At 34.5% G+C, this 20,599-nt stretch overlaps 2 long non-coding RNA genes across 2 annotated transcripts; one reads left to right on the forward strand and one right to left on the reverse strand.

The window, feature by feature from the left end:
* Positions 1 to 4,889: 4,889 nt before the first annotated feature.
* On the forward strand, positions 4,890 to 6,505 carry LOC109135797 (uncharacterized). Its single transcript, XR_002040685.3, has 2 exons — positions 4,890 to 5,123; positions 6,210 to 6,505. It is a non-coding gene; the product is annotated as an uncharacterized LOC109135797 (long non-coding RNA).
* Positions 6,506 to 10,982: 4,477 nt separating this feature from the next.
* On the reverse strand, positions 10,983 to 20,381 carry LOC104895566 (hypothetical protein). The gene is made up of 3 exons (XR_007269268.2): positions 20,273 to 20,381; positions 11,226 to 11,549; positions 10,983 to 11,120 (listed from the first exon to the last, which is right to left on the reverse strand). It is a non-coding gene; the product is annotated as a hypothetical protein (long non-coding RNA).
* Positions 20,382 to 20,599: the final 218 nt, after the last annotated feature.

Here is a 20,599-nt window from a genome sequence, read left to right on the forward strand (position 1 = left end):
TTATTATTTTTAGATTGAGTTTTTAATTATCAAAGCATGGATTTTTAGGGTGTTAAATATTGGAAAATCATAGTAGCATGTTATAAACTATGAGATTGATTTAAATTATGAATTTAAACATGTTTAAGCATGTTTAAAGAGAGTTTTATAATTTTATAAGTAGTTGGAATTTTAAAAGGGCTTTAATAATGGAGTTTTAAGGATTTTAATTACTAGTATGGTAGTACTATGCTAGATATTAAAAGTAATTGAAGTTTTAATGATAAAAGCAACTTTTAAATATTTTTAAAGAGGATTTAAAGTATTTTAAGGTTGTTGGATTTTAAAGTATTGACGTTGATTTATATTGGTTGTTTTAGGCTGAGATTATTTAGTAGGTGACTTTTAAGTGATTAAAGGTGGCCTATCAGTTTGTTTACACAAGGTACGTACATACCTATGTGCTATGTGATATAGTTACATGATTAAAGAAGGAAAATTTGTAGTATCATGTATAGGAACTTTGTAAGCTCATATGTGATTCATATTATGATTTGATTTTACATGTTTTATGCTTGTGTGCAAACATGTTGACTATGAGTTAAAGATTATCATGTTTGTATGGAATATTGATGCAGGCATGTGGATGGGAACTTTAGCTATTAATTCACATGGAGGAATTAATATATTATTGAGATTGAATCATGTTGAATCATGTGTTCCCTTACAACATTATTTTCACTACTATATAAGGACTGTGGGTCTTATTTGGTAAATTGATAAGTTATACCTTTGAAAGGTAAGATTGGTTGTTGGCTAGGTTCAACAAATAAGAAAGATTGGAATTAAAGGAAGTAATCTTGGAATGTAAGTTGTGTGATCACTTATTAAATCCTAAGATAAAAAGAAATTTAGTTGTGAATGTTTGATTTGTTATTTCTATGTTACTTGTTGTGTCATAACAAGTAATAAATTGTAGATCACGTAAAGTATAACTTGGATAATAATAATCTTTAGAGTGGTGCACGTCTAGAATTGGACAATCAGGAGTTGGGGTACATGGTGAGCGTGCCATGGCTTTTTTCTGGGAAATCGGTTGATCGCCATTCCTATTTTTCAAATGTTCTTCGATATCGCAGGTCATCTGGGAATACGGAGTCGCGTCCATATTTCGTCTTCCTAGGTGAAGGCAAGTTTAGATAAGATAACTCGGTCCAATGACTATTCCATTAAAGTAATAAAAAGATGTTTAAAATGTAATTCAGAAGAAGTTATCTCCAGAATGTTATACTGTTGTATTATTTTTTATCCCTGTATATTTTTTATTAGTATCATGTTAGGAATATTTATGTAATACTATGTAGTACTCAGCTTTGCTGATTATGTGTTTTGTGTGTGATTGTTGATCATGGCTTAGCCTTATTGATCCTCTGATGACCCTTCTTGGTGAGAAGATTCTTTATAGCATTGACATCTACAGGTTTGCAGATGTTGCATCATGGGGATTTAGGAATGGAGAGCTTGTGTAACAAATTGTTATATCTATTATTTAAGTAGGAACATATTATATTAGGTTGGTTTGAAGTAGACATTTATAGTGTGTTTGGTTTTAAGTACTTATTTATTTATTATATTAAAGTATGAAGTTTAGTTATATGTTTTCCGCTGCAAATTCTGAATAAGCCGATACATTATCACATGGGCGATAATGCTTTGGTAATTCTCTATGTTTAATATTGAAAATGTACTTTTGAAAAGAGAGAATTATCGGGGTGTTAAAAGGTGGAATCTGGGAGCTTTAGGTGATTTTCAAAACTTTTAGGCGCCTAACTAATTTACGAGTTATTTGAATAAACTCTTAGAATTGCTCCTACTTATATGTTTTGAAAAACGTTATTACCTTAAATTAGGAATAGGTATATAGTGTTAGGAATTTTTTAAAAGGTCCGAATTTTTTTTTAGATGGTCCGAATTTTTTGAAAAAATTACATTGTCCGAATTTTTTTTAGAGTCAAATTTTGTTTTTTCAAATTATATGTGGTTCGAATATTTTTTTTTATATGTCCGAAATTTTTTACATCAGTCGAATTTTTTTTTTAATAAAAGTTTGACACTTAGTATCATTATTTTATTTGAAATTATAAGGAGTGTCTACATTATTTTATTGTCTTTAAAGTTTTATCTATTGTATTCACTACTACATAATTGATCTAAGGTAACACTATAGGGTAACACTTTTTGAGATTCAACTTTCAATAACAAATAGGTAACATTTTAGTAACACTTTATTGATATGTAACACTTACATGTAACACTTTTTGATAGGTAACACTTTGACGGTAACACTTTTTCATAAGTAACAATTTGACGGTAACACTTTTTCATAGGTAACACTTTTTCATATGTAGCATTTTAAGATAACACTTTTTCTATAGGTGACATTTCAACCCTTCAAGGTAACACATTTTGATATCTAACACTTCAAGGTAATACATTTTGATATGTAACACTTCAAGGTGACACTTTTTTATAAGTAGCATTTAGTTTTAGAGGGTAACACTTTTTTTGTAAGAACCACGTTTGTCTTTTACTTAAAGTACGTTTTAGGGTATTACATGGTTATTTAATATCTATACTAGCACTTATAGTCTTTTGAGGTACCGTTACAAAATATTAATTGTCCAAAACCCTTTTTTTACAATCGCAATTGGGTCCGAAAATAATTTTACCCTCACTAATTAATTTACTTTAAAGGTTTTTAATTGTATGAAAAATACAAATCCCAAAATCTCTTACATCGCCTATTGGAGCTTGAAGACAAGAGCTGCACAAGTTGCATAATAAGAGGTATGAGAGATGATGGTGTTAAATGAGAATTGCGAAAAATAGTTAGAACACTCGTTCTCTCTCTCTTGTATCACCGAACGTATAATAATAGTTGCCTTGTTTATGAAGCCCAAAGTACCTAAACAAAGACCCTCCTTTCCTTTTGAGGTAAGTTTTTTAACCCATAATTTAAATTATACACTGAATTAGTAAAATTAAAACCTATTAACAATTAAACTTAAAATCTATCAAAATTAATTACCAAGTACTAACACCACCAACCACCACCATACATTCTCTGTCTTCTCATTATCAATTTGTTTCTCTCTCCTCTTTCTAGTTCCTTCCACCGCCGGCAGTTTCCCCTCACTATCGTCGTCACTTTCACCACCAGTCCACCTACTCTCTCACACCGCCACTCTAACTCTGTAATAGCCTCTTTTTAAGAATTTTTATTTAGAAGGTAATTATCATTATCAAGTTAATTAGGTTTCGAAAACTTTTATTTTATTTGAGTTGGAGTATGAATTATTTTGTCGTGTTGTAATATATTAATTTGTTTAATTTTATGAGGTTATTATTATTAGTTCGATCTTTTTTTAATTATATATATATATATATATATATATATATATATATATATAATATATATATATATATATATATATATAATATATATATATATATATATATATATATATATATTTTAATCGAAGAACAAAGAAAAGTACAACGGTGTTTTTTCCTTCTTGAAAACGATCTATTATGTCGTAGAAACTTACAACTAGGAATAAAAGGAAAAGGGTTCAATTTTCGCCAGAACATTGTTGATGTATATTATGGATTCTAAGTTTAAGTTGAGCGCTATTTGGCCCAAATAGGAAGCGAAAGTCAGATTCCCTTAATTTGGTTTTCTTAGTCGGTTGAAGGAGGTTTGCTTTTGTTGCTTTTGTCGGTTTAATAAACAAAACCCTAACTCCCTCGCTTATCTCGTCATTTTCTCAAAAACCCCAAGCCCCAAAATAGAGAACCCCAAACCCATCATTATCTCTCCCGTAAAACCCCACCCCTGCTTGCTCTACTTCAGGGGACTACCGCCTCGGCCGAAGTTTACCCCCCACCTTGCTGCTCGTCAGAGCTGTGCAATCGTCGGACCACGACCATGGCGTCTGTCCCAGTCTCTCTATCTCTGACTCCTCACATGGTTGCCGCACTTGCCAAAATTACGACACACTACCTTCGTGTTGTTATAGCTCCGTCTGATTTGCGCCGATTTGCCGCACCTACGGTGGTGCATTGTCTTGTCACCGAAACAGACCTCGCTTGTGTTGTTCGTCCTTGCTCCAAATGAGCAGATGTAAAACGTAGTACCTATTCATTCCAATTTCTGATTTCTTAATAAAATTTACAAATATCAAGCCCAAGTTAAGTTATTGTTGTTCTCTCTACTTAATTTCTATGTTAAACGTTGGGTTTTATGTTGTGTTTGAAGATTGCAGAGGGTTCATAATTCATATTGCCAGATATATTAGTGTATTTATTATATTTGTTTATATTTTATGTATAGGTTTGTGTATGGTTGGCTGCCTCTTCCTTATCATAGATTGCTCTAATTAATTTTTTTTTTACTAACTTTAGCTTACTAATGAGCAGTGACTGCTATTAAGCTTGCTGGAAATTTCATCATCTACAACAGTATTCTTCACTGTTTGATTTGTGATTTGTAACATAGTACTTATTCTTTGACAACATTCTTTCTGAATTTAGTTAAGCTCATTTCTGAGTCCTTCCATTTAGGAGCAACTTCTTCTTCATCTGTAACTCCTTTTAGTGTACTATTCTTCTCTTCTTTTTCCATGTCACTAATAAGAACACCAGGAGGTAATTCTTCACCATTAATTCTGGATATTTGCTCAAGGACTTATAGTACCTCTCTTTTTCTACCTTTCAAGCACAAGTATCTTGGCGACTTCAGAGTAATGAAATAGAATACAAGCAAGATAAATGAATGTGATTTCATGGAATATGTTAATGATGAAAGGGGGGGTGGGATGGGGGTTTTGTGCAGGGGGGCTGGTTGGCAGGTTGTGCAGGTGCAGTTGCAGTATATGTTAATGATGATCAATTTTTTTTTGTAGGAAGTACCATATAAAGATCAGATTATAAAAGATACAGTTGGAGAAGTAATGAAGATGTTCAAGGAACAACTCCCTCCTGAAACTTTTGCTAATTTGACTCGATCACTCGGCGACGTGTCATCTGATTTAGAAATCACGGAGCATCCTTCTAAAGATACGAATGAACAAGAGCTTCAACATGTATTTTTTAATTATTGTAGTCCATATATATTTTTGGTATGGCCGGGTAATGTACCGCCTATTGTAGTAAATCGGGTACCCAGTTATCCAGAAAAAATAATGTTTCTTTGGAAATTTTCACCGATATGCCACGTTGGGCCATGCTCTACTGAACTGTCATACTAATAGATGTATACAAAGTAGAGGATTGGTCTACAATGATGCATACTGAAGCTAATTTAGGGGAGGGTTAAATATCAAAGCTAATATTGATCAAATTACGTAAGTGGAAGTGTTGATTTATGTCATAGAGACAGCAATAAAACTGGGTGATCTTTTACCATACTGTAAGACAAGTAGTTTCCTGTTATGATATGACATTAAATTCTTAAAAGAAATAGTTTTCTGCTACCCAGATGAGTTCCGTTTTCTGTTGTATCTGTTGGAAATATAACTTTTGAAATTGGCATGGAACTTTTACCATTACCACTATTTGTTAGCAGCTGCTAGATGTGCTAGATGTTGCGTTAATGATCATCTGGACGCTGGGCTGCATCGAGAAATGACCAAACTTCATTTCATGTATTGTCTATGAAATATGGTCAAGATTGGCCTACTTTAGTTGGTTGGACGCCCTCCTTCTCACATCAAGAAACTTTTATCTTATCTTAAAAAAAGCATCGTCAATGATTAATTGGCTCAAAGTTGATGGATTATGTCATGAGCCATAATAATGGTTAGAATTATATATAGTCATTTGTATCGGTGGCAGGTCATGACATTCAAAATGTGGCCTAAAGATAACATCTCCCCTATTGTGTTGTAGGACCTATAATTGATTAATGAATATGAGAATTTTCCCATCAAAAGAAAAGGTGGGTCCTTTCTTCACTATCCGAGTATCTGTGCTTGAACCAACACTTAAGCTCCACTTTAAGAAGGAGAGATGGAAAAGAAAAATAAATTTACGATAAACCTTTTGCTTTAAATGGCCTCTAGCTAAACATATGGGTGCACCAAGTATATCACTAGTTCTAATTTTTTTATTTTGGCAGACTAGATTTGTTATCATATAAGACTTTGAAGTTTTTTTTTTCCTTACTGCAGGATGATGGAAATAATGGCGGATTAGAGTAGCAAGCATGCATGATACATCGAGAAGCATGCGTACATGGATAATGGAATTGAAGAATAATGAAAGAATGACCTTAAGATTGATTTAGGTTTATTCAAGGAGAGATGTATATATTATGATTTTATGATTTAATTTTCAAATTAACTATTTATATTTTGGATGCAATAGTATGTTTTCGATTGAGTATACTCTTTGGCTCATTTTTTACAATGGTCGTTGAGTATTTCTACTCATTTATATCAATAATATCATTTTATTTCCTCTTCAATTATTATGTTTATACGTTTTACTATATTATCATTGTATATATGTCGTTAAATTAAAGAATGTTACTATAAGATATGTGAAATAGAAGTGTTACACTATAAAACTAGCTGATAAGAAGTGTTGCCAAATATCTAATAGAGTGTTACATATGCTGATTTAAAATGATATATAATATTTAACAAGTGTTACTATAAGTCAAGAGATGACATAAAAAATGCTACTATAGACGAAAAAGTGTTACATAAAACATTATTAGTAACACTGTAAAAATGCTACATTAGTTTTAAAAAAAGTGTTACGTTAGAGAATTTTGAGTAATACTTGAGAAAGTGAAACATTAGCATTGAAAAGTGTTACCTTAGAGAATAGGTAGCACGGGCAGATGTTTCACTTATAAAAGTATTACATATGACCTAAAGCAACACTTTTAGGTCATTAAGTAACACTTTTGGGGTGATACTTTAGGCCAATTATGCACTAGTGATTGTGAGAATGGGTAATATAGGAAGGGCATATATGATAGAAATATTTTATGCTTCCATTGAATAGTTAGTAACTCCATAGAGTATTTATTTATGCTTTAAGATTAGTTCTTGGAAAGTAGTCAAGCTAAAATGATTTAGCATCTTTATATTGTTGAAGAATAAGTTGGTTATTTTGGATTGGAAAATATTCTTATTATGATTTGAGGAATGAAAGTTATTATTTAGGTATTTGAGTTGAGTGAGAATATATTTTAGTACGAGAAAAGGGGAATATTTTCTTTAATTATTGTGATTGGATGCATTATTTGATCCTTATGTGATTATTAATGTGAATATATGATTGTTATGTTCCATAATGTGCGAACTTAGTGTTATAGTAACTTCATGCGAAATTTTTTGTTGATGCGATCTTTATGGTCAAATCAAATGTTGCCTTTGTATAAAATGACAAGTAAGTGTGAATCAAAACCAAAGTAGAGTTATATTAAATTTCATTTGCGAAGTAGAGTGCCAAACAACAATGATGCTTTAGCTTTTGCTATTCGCCTATTGGCAGAGAATTTGGCTCATGAAAGAGCTGAGTGTCCCGATCCTGCTGGGGACATGTTGAGAGACTAGCTAAGATTAAACTGTCGTACCTTAAGGGGTACATTGATCTTACCTCTTACAGAGTTGGATTAGGGAGTTTGAAAAGATTTTTGGGACTGTGAATTGTCCTGAACCTATGAAAGTAGGTCAAGTTATACTGTGTCTGAAAGATGAGGCTGACTTATGGTGGAAGGAGAATGAGACTAGACTTAGTGTTGTGGAAGATTTAGCTGGGAGTCTTTTATTGCTGCTTTAAGAGGAAAGCTTTTATGAGAAAACTGAAGGCCCAAGAGTTTATTAGCCTTAGGATGGGAAGCATGACTATCTTTGAGTATTATAACAAGTTTATAGCATTGTCTAGGTTTGCACCTGAGGTAGTAGCCACTGAGGAGTTAAAGGCTCAGTGATTTGAAGTTATTGATTTGAGCAAGGTTTGACTAAGGAAATTCAATTGGGGTTAGTAGATTTCGAAGTTATTGATTTGCCTATTAGTATTCCTACTGGGACACTACTACAAAAAAGGCCTAGGAAACCGGTTGAAAATGGTCTAGGAAACCAGACTATAACACATCTCCATCTCACAGGTGTCCTAGGTTAAGAGATCGGTTATAATGCCTGGTTTCTTTGTTTATTTAGGAGACCGGTTGATATGTAAAACCAATCTCTTAGATTAGTGTACATATACTGGGCCTGTTCGGCAAAAGTAGCTGTTGGGTAGCTGTTGGCTGTTGGAGTAGCTGTCAGATGTTCGGGTAGCTGTTAGCTGTCAACTAGTAGCTGTTAGCTTTTAGCTGTGAAAGTCGATGTTTACAATATAAGTGTTCGGTAAAAGTAGCTGTTGTGATTATATATGATAAAAAAGACATTATTTAATTATAATATTAATTATAATTATATGATTAATTACTATATGGTTAAATCAAATGTTTATATTATGAACACGATGCATTATTTTCTTTTCATAACAAATAAATTTTAGTTGGATTTTATGACTCTTAATATAGTATTCAAATGTATACACTTTATAAAAACTAAAACCATCTTGTAATGAATAAAATATGAAAAAATAATATTATTTCAAATAATTCAATAATGTTGTCTAGCTCCCCAAATAAATTTAGCATAAATTTAAAATTAGGATTGTGAAACACTAAAAAAATAAAATGGCATTCATATGTATTAACTAAAAAGCAAAAATAGTCTTCAGCAGGAACACATTCTACAAAAACTAATATCCTTTACATTAATTTACTTGGCTACGTTTAGCTCGCCATAAAGATTCAGCTATACGATCACGAATAATCTGCATTTCAGTAGAGCTTCCCGTTCTAATTCCACCATCTGAAGTAACATGAACATCAGGAAGCTTCGACGAGGGTATAAAATCAGGATACTCCTCTAAAACTCTAAAAAGGGGGTCATTGGGTGAATTTATTCTAATATAGTTATGCAATGCAAATGTAGCAACTATAATTTGTATTTGTGTCTCAACATTATATTGTGGCATGTTAGTAAGTACTTTCCACCTCTGCTTCAGGACTCCAAAACATCTCTCAATGCAACTTCGAAGAGATGAGTGCCAGTGATTAAAAGTTTCTCGATCATCTCGTGGCGGTGTGTGTTTAAATTGTTCTAGATGGTACCTTGTTTTGGGATATGGTACCAAATAACCCTTTCAATCTGGATACCCTTTATCAGCCAAGTAGTACTTACCTACATGAAAATTTGATTGAAGAAAAAATAATTTATTAGCATGTATCACATACTATATTCCCAAATTTGTAAAATTATATTCAAACATAAAAATGATTTGTAAATAAAAATACCTTCAGGTGGCTTAGGAAAATTTAGTTCTGGAGTTTCAATCGCATGAAGAAAAACCCGAGTATCATGTGCTAAACCTTCCCAACCCGCTGATACAAATGTAAAACACATATCAAAATCACAGACAGCCATTACATTAAATGTGGGAATTCTTTTCCTTCCTCTATAAGGCATTTGTTGATCCTCAGGTATACATGCTGTTATGTGTGTACCATCTATACATCCAATACAATCCTGTAAGAATATCATATAAATTTCATATTAGACATATAGAATCATTATAGTATTATACATACATAGGACACAAATAGAAACCTTAAATAAAATGTACCTTAAAAAATGGCATATATATTTTATCTTGAGCTATTTTTACAGGCACACTTGTGAAATCGGGATCACAAGGCTTTATAATATCATGTGCAAGACTCTTCACCTTTCGACAAGAAATTGAATTAAGAACTTCATGAATTGCTCTACTTATAGAATCACTAGAACGTTGAAAACGCTCACCAAGAACTCTATTTGAGGCACCTTGAGCAATTGCGTACAAAAATATGCCGACTTTCTCGAAAATAGGCATGTTACTACTAGCTTTCAACCCATAATTTAATGATAAGTCCTTACATAATCTCAAAAATAATTGAGGCACCATCCTAAATGCATTGACACATCGAATAGGGTGGCCATTTATCACTTCTTTCATCCACATATCCCTCGTTAAAATTGAAGTCATGCAAGGTTCCTTGTAAATGTACTTATAATAATATGTAATTATTAGAGACATTGTGTACGCTATTGCAATACACATTTTGCGTTTTCTTTCGACATTCATATTATGTTGAACCTGTCAATTATGAAGCAAACCACAATTATATTCACCATAAACAAAGAATTTAGTAAATTCATATGAAATATAAATTCAACTACATTCTCAAAAGAAAAAGATACAAGAAACTTATTATCCATACACTTCAAACACAATAAAAACATGTAAAAGCAAATAAGAAATTAGTCTTAAACTAAAGATGCTTCTATGCTTGTTTTTCTCGTTAAGCAAGTATTGCAACCACTTAACCCTAGTTTCATCATCCTCCATACTAAAAAAGACTTCCCTACTACTGGGATCCTGAATTACAGTAGTAGCATAAAACCACAAATCACTACATTTTTCTAATTCGTAATTTTCTACCATACGATTAAGCATTTTTATTGCTACAGGGATTGTGGACATAGATGGATCAATGCTATCAACAGAGCTGCTTTTACTCATAAGTTTGACACATTGTGACATTTCGCTTATTTCCTTAGCCAACATGGCAGATCCAGCAGACTACCTTCTTGCACGCTTCAATGGTACACTATTCTGCTTTGTCATAGGTTGCTTCTTAGAAGAATGCATGTCATTATCTGCACCTTCACTAATTACTTGTGAACCACCTCCTCGATTACCTAAGGTGGCACCATTTCTTGCTTGTTCCACAAAATCTCGAAAAAAGTTCCCTTCATCTAATAATTCAGTTGTAAAATCATTAACTCTACAATTTTCTACAAACTCTTCCTTAGTATTTTCATTCCCTACTGTAAGTCTTCAATGTGGTCCATTGAGGGTACATAAACATTTTCACCTGTTGCATACGAGTCTCCAAATAATTTATCCCAATTAGTTTCAAGAGTTGAGTTGACACCCCTGTGTCGAAACTTTTTTATATCTGGATTTTCCTACAAAAATAAACAATACTTGTATTAAATTCTACTAATTGTTATCCTAGTGTTGTTGAAAATTATATTACTAAAAATCATTATGGATAATAAATATTAACGCACCTTGATTTTTCTTTGCCACCACTCATCTGATGCATCAATTTTTCCAGAATTCGGATCCCACCCGAGACCAGTTTTCGAAGATTTTAATTTAGTCCAATTACGCCTGTCTTCTCATTGTATCATATTTATGCTTGCAACTACTCAAGTTACTAAATGGACAGTCAATTTTTTTTCCACGTCTATTTGGATTTCCTTCGACTTGAAACATTGTGATCGACCATTGTCTTTAATGAATTGAAGGCATACTTCACACAGGATGATAGTGTCCTCATCAGTCCACTTAAATACCTCTTTCGTCCCTTCTTCATTACTAGATGAAGCCATCTACATATTTAACATAACCATGAAGAATATAAAATCTTAATTACCAAGCTAATTAATAGCAATAATAATAACAGAAACAAAGCAAAATTATTGAAGGAAACAAAGAAAATCATGCTTAAGAAGATAAATGGATAAAAATCTAAATGTGGTAATTAAGATTTTGTCAAAGTATTGGGCCTGTTGTCAAAATATTAATCACCCTTCTTATCAAAATATAATGTTAAATAGTGGAAATAAGAAAGAAAATCTATGCTTCACCTATTCTAGTTGATCACCTGTGCCATTTACACCAAGTTAGCATCCACCATCATACACAAACTTCCATTCTCTTTCTATGGATCACTTTAGAGGAGAGGGATAAAACCTGGTCAATTGTGCCAAATTTCGTAACCATTGTCTATGGACCGAGATTGAAGGAAAGAGTGTCCAGTTTTCACCATATAATACTATTAACTCTTAAAAGTCTTGATCTAGTCATGGTAGAATTCTAACATTAATTGGTCAATTTGGAGGAAAAATTAAGTAAAAGCAACAACAAAAAGACACAGAAGTGTTGGAAAGAAATAACAAAGAGAAAAGATTGAAAACAATGAGCAGCGAAAGGAGGAGCACATATAAGATATTGGGGAACAATTCTCCTTGCCCCTGCCAAAAATAGAGTTACTTACCCATTTTGGCTCACATAACTATCTGGCTCTCACCAGATGACAAAGCTGTGTCATGAGCAATTAGCGTATAATAAAGGTGACAAGAAAACAAGATCAACACTAGGCCAATAAATAATCTATGTGATTGCTAGATAATTTCTTGCTTTATCCCAATGGTTAATAAATTAGCTCTCTAAACAGATGCTCAACAACTCTTCAGAATTTCCAAGGAAGATACTCTACAACTTACTATTTTCTGTGTCTGCTTATGCGTGCTTTATGGAGGTGGAGGTGGGGTGGAGAGTGGGGGGAAGGGGGATACTTCCACCAACTCAAGGCAGAGATATAGACATACCATGAATACAAGAGGGCCTAATAACCTGGATATGACAGCTACTATTATCTCACAAAAATGTTGAGCTATCCACTATATCACACATATCATATCATAGAAGTTTGCAAATGCTAGAAAGGCAAAAACCAAATGTAATAGCCCTATTTTTAAGAACCTTTATTTAAAAGCTAAAAGTGGATAAGACAATCATTCTTAATGGTTAAGAAAGCTTGTGGATAAGCATTACCATTCTTAATGGTTAAGAAAGCTTGTGGATAAGCATTATCATTCTTAATGGTTAAGAAAGCTTGTGGATAAGTACTATCATTCTTAATGGTTAAGAAAGCTTGTGGATAAGTACTATCATTCTTAGTGGTTAAGAAAGGTTGTGGATAAGTACTATCATTCTTAGTGGTTAAGAAAGGTTTTGGATAAGCACTAACATTATTAATGGTTAAGAAAGCTTGTGGATAAGGCACTATCTTTCTTAATGGTTAAGAAAGGTCAAGATGATAAGAACCATCATTCTTATTGGCTAAGAAGGCTTTGGAAACCAATAGATAAGTTAGAAAGTCCTTGAGAGCCTTAAACATTAAGATTATGAAAATCGTTGGAGATTGTTTTATCGGGTAACAATGACCTTCCAGTTAAAGAGCCTTTCGGGATTGAATTCGAGCTCAGAACCTAACCAAACTTGATATATGACATGCTTGAGATGTCTTAAGGTTAAAATGGTCATTTAAGCCCAAGAATTACGTGGCTTAATAAGGTAAATTGCTTACATAGTAAAACCTGGCCAGCTGAAATTACAGCTCAGACCTATGCTCAAAGAAAGCTGCTTAGCAGCTACTTAAGTGTCGATCTCTCGAAGACCTTTTTATGCATGAAAGCCAACACCTTAGGCTAACACCTCAAGCAAGAATCACCCAGAAACTCCAAGAAACCGACCTTGCCCAGAACTCATTTCCCTCCTCTTAGGGTACCGCCAGAACAGCCTATAAAAGACTATTCTGGGTTTTCGTCTCCTTTCTCTTATTTTCTCCTCTTGGACACCCACTTTTCTCTACATAGAACTCTTCTAAACATACATACAAAGTAGTTCAAGCTTTGGTTCCAATCTTTAGACCTTAAAATCATATAGATACCTTGCTCAAAGATCACATAAGTTGCTGTAAGTTCAACAGTTTACACCTCTTGTATTTAAGCTTAGTTTTTCATATCTATAAGCTTGTTGAAACTAATCTTTAGCATTTTATACATTCAGGGGAAGCTGTAGGAGTAGTAAACCAAGTGGATTAAGGAATTTCGTGGCTTTAAGCATCCTTAGTTAAGGTACACACTTAGTTTGGTTTTACCCTAGAGATTTCCATACCTACAGTTAGGTTATTGTTTCTTTCTAGTGTAAAGCATGTTTATGAAATGAATTTATGTATGATGTATATTTTATTATGTGTATATTGAGTATATTACATGAGTATAACATGCTAAGGTTCATTAGAGATGTTTTATTTGACCTAAACAACACTTATACACTAAGTAATACGATTATGCTTCTTAATGGAATGTGCTTAGTACATGGAGTTGTGGAGTAATTGTGATGATTGAGGTGGAGTTGTTATGTTATTGTTGTTGTGGAGTTGTTGTGGTGGTTGTGGTGAAGTTGTTGTGGAGTTGCTATTGTTGTTGTTGCTCTGTTGTAGTAGTGTTGTTGGGTTATTGTTGTTCTGTCATTGTGGTTGTGGTGGTGATGTGAATTAGAAGTAGTCATTATATAGAGTTCTAGTTCTGTTAGGATTCTATGTAAATTAGGGTTTTAATTTCAGCATTATTTTTAATTAAGTGTTTGAGTGATAAAGGAATCCTATTATACTTAGGAGTCTAATTCCTTATCAAAGTCAAATTAGGAGTCTTATTTTATTAGTAATAGGCGTGTGAAGTGTGATATAGGATATTATTTATCTTGATACTTAAGATAAAGATAGATAAGATTAGGTTTATCTTTTAAGCTTTACTAGTTCTAATAGGTTTAGGAAAACTTGTACTATATAATGAGTTTTTCGGCCATCAATAATAGTTAGAGATTGATTTTGAGTTAATTATTGTTTTAGGAGAGAATCCACAAAGTTTCAGGAGTGAATCCACAAAAACCCCAGTTGAACTTTAAGTCGAAATACGCCTAAGTTCTTCATATCCGGTTACTAATTGTTATTGCGACGAAATACGCCAGTATACTCAAAGTTACATTAAAGAAACAACTAAAAATCCAACCTTTCATAAAGAAAAGCCACTAAACTACACCAAGAGCCCAAACCTAGTGAATTCTTCCATAAAGAATCACATCAAGTGGTGTGGCTGCTATTACACCAACGCACACCATCGCCTCGCCTTCGTCTGCTGCTGCGTCGCCAAGCCTCGCCTAGCCTTCGTCTACTGCTCGCAGCACTCGCATACTCCATCACCCAGCATCGCCCACGCATCTCGCGCACCCGCAACCTCGCGCATCACTCGCGCGCACCTCCCTCGACTATTGCCTCGCAAAATCCATCGCCAAGCCTCGCCAGCCCATACCACACCCAACCCGACGAACAAAATTCCCACACTATGCCTGACGACATTGCCTCCTTGCACGCTGCCATTCAGGCTACCAATGACCAAGTGCAACAACTTGTTGCCCAGATGGCTGCTATGTCCACGCGATTCACCACCTTTGAGCGTGACATACATTTTTCCCGCCCACCTCCCCATCAACCTCGACGTGAGGATGATTTACGGTTGGCTGACCTACCAACCTTTGATGGCGACCTCGATCCCGAAGCATATTTGGAGTGGGAAAGCAGATTGGATAGGTTCTTTGACCACAAGAATTTGAGTTATGGCTCTCGGTTCTCTTACGCTATCCTCAAGCTCACAAAATATGCGTCCCTATGGTATGAGTCTACACGTACACGCCGTGCCCGTGAGGAAAAACCGCCTATTGATTGTTGGTCATCTCTCAAAGTTAGGATGCGTAAACGCTTTGTACCAAGAACATACCGCCAAGAACTCTTTGTACGCCTCAATGCCTTGCGCCAATCCACCATGACTGTCGAACAATATATAAAGGAGTATGAACGCCTCCATATGGCGTGTGATGTTAAAGAGGAGGATGAATAGAAAATTGCGCGCTTCCTTGTTGGTTTGCATCGTTCCATCGCCAATTTGGTGGAATTACAATCCTATGTGACGTTTGATGATGTTTGTGTTCTAGCGTCCAAAGTTGAACGCCAACAATCCAAGCGCACCCCTTGGTTTACCCCTCCTTCCACCTCGACGGATACTACGCACAGCCCACCTTCGAGTGAAAAGGCCTCACTTGACTCGTTGAGTGCGCCACCCAAGCCTGCCGCACCATCCTCGAACGCATCTCCTACGATCTCTGCTGCTAATGCCACGCTTAGGTCCAAGAAAACGCAATGTTTTCGTTGCCAAGGCCTCGGACATATAGCTAAGCATTGCCCTAACACCACTCTCACCACACGTGAAGAATTGGTGCTCTATTTGGCCGAAGAAGTGCACAACCCTCCTGCTTCTATGGATGAGGATGATTTTTGGTCGAACCAACCTATATGTGAACCAGAACAAGAGCATCCTTCATTACTCATTCGTCGCTCTTTGTTATGTCTAGCCATGATGATTCTGTGGATGAGCAACGTACTAACTTATTCCATTCAAACTGCATCATCAAGGGTAAAGTTTGTCCTTTTATTATAGATAGTGGTTCATGTACTAACGTTTGTGATGTGTCTATGGCTGAAGCATTAAATCTGCAAACGCGCAAGCATCCACATCCCTATAAACTCAGCTGGTTAAATGATGATGGCATTTGGGTACGTAAACAAGCTTTAGTTGGTTTTCGTGTAGGTGAATACATGGATCAACTATGGTGTGATGCTTTGCCCATGACTGCATGCTCATTATTATTAGGAAGACCATGGCAAAGTGATCGACATGTGATGCATAATGGGAAAACTAATGCATACTCAGTTTTAATGGGGGATAAACGCATGATCTTGCAATCTTTACCACCTAAATCTAGGCGCCCCAAGGAGAAGGATATCCAAGACAAAGCTCATGTATGCATAAGTTCATGTCATCATGAAGTTCTAAAAACTGCACAAAACAAGAAGGAAGGGAGACAATAAGTTCTACAATTACGCCAAGGTTCTAAGATGGACTTAGGAGACAAAGTATGGTTGTCACTTGCTGCTCAAAAGCTTCATGTGAATCATAAGGATGGAGAGCCTATGGATGAAGGACCATTTGAAATTGTGGAAAAGATAGGCTATGAAACATTCAAAGTGCTGCTAGGAAATGGCATATGTGCAACATTTCCTTCATGTGATTTGGTACCATGCTTTCCAGACTAAAACTTGTGGACAAGTTTTTTTCTAGAGGGGGAGTTTGATGTGAATTAGAAGTAGTCATTATATAGAGTTCTGGTTCTGTTAGGATTCTATGTAAATTAGGGTTTTAATTTCAGCATTATTTTTAATTAAGTGTTTAAGTGATAAAGGAATCCTATTATACTTAGGAGTCTAATTCCTTATCAAAGTCAAATTAGGAGTCTTATTTTATTAGTAATAGGCGTGTGAAGTGTGATATAGGATATTATTTATCTTGATCCTTAAGATAAAGATAGATAAGATTAGGTTTATCTTTTAAGCTTTACTAGTTCTAATAGGTTTAGGAAAACTTGTACAATATAATGAGTTTTTCGGCCATCAATAATAGTTAGAGATTGATTTTGAGTTAATTCTTGTTTTAGGAGAGAATCCACAAAGTTTCAGGAGTGAATCCACAAAAACCCCAGTTGAACTTTGAGTCGAAATACGCCTAAGTTCTTCATATCCGGTTACTAATTGAGTTATTGCGACGAAATACGCCAGTATACTCAAAGTTACATTAAAGAAACAACTAAAAATCCAACCTTTCATAAAGAAAAGCCACTAAACTACATCAAGAGCCCAAACCTAGTGAATTCTTCCATAAAGAATCACATCAGGTGGAGTTGCTGTGAAGTTGCTGCATATTGTTGTTGTTGCGCCGTTGTTATGGTTGTTGTTGTAGTTGTGGTGGCTATTGTAGAGTAGTTGTGATGGTTGTGGTAGATTTATTATGTTGTTGTTCTGTTGTTGTGGTGATGTTGTGGTAGGTTACAGTTAAAATAGTTTACTAGTTTGGAAGATGAATTAGTTTGGATATGATTAAAAACGTTACGATGATGTGTCCAGAGCTAGTATCATATGGTTTACAGTTTAAGTATATATATCCAAAGTAATTTGGGAATATGATTTACTTAGGTTTTTTATGAAAATAGTAGGTGGTGGTTTCTGTTGTTGGTTGTGCTGATGTATTGTGGTTGTGTTGTTCTGCTATTGTGCTTAATGTTGTGTTATTGGTGTTGGTGTTATTGTTGGTGGTGGAGGTGATTTATTGTTGTTGGTGCTGTTGTTATTATGTTGTTGTTGTATCGTTCTTATTGGATAGTCGTTGTTGATGATGCGAGGGAAGTCATAATCCTTAGAATTGGGAGACTGTTATAATTATTGTAGTTGGAGTTGATATGTATGAAGTCGAGTTATGAGTTATGGGAATGACTTCATTAATTTCTAATTGCGGGATTCAGTTTGATTAACATAATGGTTGCGTTAGAAGAAGATAATTAGAATAATTAAGATTGGTTGTTGATTATTGTTATTGTTATGAGGTGATTATTGGAGGATGACTAGGAATTGAGTATCATTCGGAATTATGAAGGAGATTGTATTATTGGAATTGTTCGAAAATATTATGTTTCTTAAAATATGATTTGGTATGATAATGAGGAAATGATTCGAATATGAGTTAAGACCAGATAAGGTCGAATATGGTGTTATGTTATGAGTATTGAGGATTCAAGTATGAATCATTAAATATCTTATTTTTATAAATATGAAAAAGAGGCATGAATAGGCACCCCGAGATAGGGCGGGTAGAGTCCCTAGCTGTTGCCTTCCAGGAAGGGCGAACTCCTGGCATTATAGGACATGTCCGGGTAAGTCTTGCAAGCATAACAATAAAAGGCTGGGTGACGGCCCTCAATAGTTTGGAGACAGCTGCAACTGCGTGGTATCCCTCTCCACTCGCGTTCATGCCAAACGATTTGATTTTGTGAAACTATAATAACTGAGTTAAATGTGATTATCTGTTATTATAACTATGTGTTAGTTTTCAAAATACACCTAAACTTGTATTTTCTATCATACAGTGTGTACTCAGCTTTGCTGATAGTGTTGTCATTTCTGTGGCCTGTCACTTGGTGGGTGGCAGAGTGAAATATTGTTGCAGGTTTGGTGTTGTGAGCTCAGAATTCTGAAGTAAAGCAAGATCAAGATGTCGTCGTAGCTTATGGATTGAGTTTGTATTCTAGTTAGTTGATTAGAGAACAATTATTTATTGTTCCTTTGTATATGACTTTTGGGAATTATGGTGGAGTTATTGGTGTAATTGAAGTCTTATATAAAGGATTTTGTTTTGTGGGCCAGTAACCCACGGGTTTAGGATCGTTTTATAGGTTATGTTTCCGCTGCGAGTAAATGTTTAATCCGAGGCTTATTAAGTATTTATTGTGATTAGTGGATCTTAAGTGTATTTACCTAGCAGCTCGGGAAAACGGGCTGTTACACCAAAACCCAGCTAATCTGATTTTTCTGTGTCTATAATCTGATTTTTTCACAGCTGTACCTCGTTTCCTCTTTCCCAGAAATCCTAATCTTCAAACTATATACAGTCTTTTTAGCTCTGAAGTTCTCATGTAATTGAATGTTCCACTAGTAGAAATTGAGGAGATACGACATTAATATTGACACAAAACATATCACCCAAAACAGTAAGTTGTCAGCTTCTTTACAGAGGAGAGTCTTGCTCCTTCCTGCTACCTCCATCTTTTGCAGTGGTATGCTGAATAACATGATGCTGTACCTCTTTAATAAGTAGCAATTCTCATGGCTAATGCATTAAAAGCTTAATGCATTTGTAGTCACACTGTATCCTATCATCCAATACTAGCAATTTATAATGAGTAAAGACCCAAATAGGTCAATACAAGTACAAGTGATTGCAGAGAGTTTAGAGTGAGAAACCAAGTATGTTATATTTCTTTCATTGTTAGCCAGCAATATCAGTTCTCTCTCCTCGTAACTTCCTTTTTTGTACAATATTGAATACTACTTTCCTCGAGCTCAGATTCTCCAAAATCAGCGATTGAGAATGCATGAACTGGGTAAATAGGGAGGTTCTTGGAATTTAGTGGCACATGATTTTGTAAGAAATTGAATATGGATAGAGAACTCTGATTATAGTTTATTTTAATTTTGAGCTGATCATGGAGTTTTTATATATTAAAAGAAGTCATCTCGCAAACAAATTAAGCTAATAACAACAGCAATTAAGCTCATCAATACAAAAACCACTTAATTCAATTTCCTCAAAATCAATCAAATTGAACTCAAGTAAACACCCCCCAAAAAAAAACCCCACAACTATAACCCAGTCAAAAACCCATTTTTTCCAATTCAACTATTAAAACATACTCACTTAACAATCGATCAAACAAAAAATTAAACCCCCCCCCCCCCAAAACCCACAAACTAAAAAAAATCAGCAATCAAATTAAGCAACCAATAACTCAGCAATAAAGGTAATTTTTTAGATAAATCACATACCTTGGTTTCAGGTGATTGAATCTCTTGTGATAATTATGAACACAATGGCAAATGAAAGAATCTGTACAATGCAAAATTCATACTTTGAAAGAAGAGGAGCAAAAAACTCAGTCATAAAGTTAAATATAATGAAAGAGAGAGGAATTATAGATTTACCTGAGGAAGAAATTTGGAGATGTTACTGTTAATTCCCAAAGAATTTGTAAACGTATATATATTGTTATTCTGGGATACTGAAATGTAGAATATCATGCATAGAAGAAGTTATAGCGCCTGAATAATAGAGATTTTGTTAATCCCAAATTTTCATCCATAAAAAGTGGATTC

The sequence above is a fragment of the Beta vulgaris genome, chromosome 8 (assembly GCF_026745355.1).
Source record: "Beta vulgaris subsp. vulgaris cultivar EL10 chromosome 8, EL10.2, whole genome shotgun sequence".
NCBI lineage: Eukaryota > Viridiplantae > Streptophyta > Magnoliopsida > Caryophyllales > Amaranthaceae > Beta > Beta vulgaris.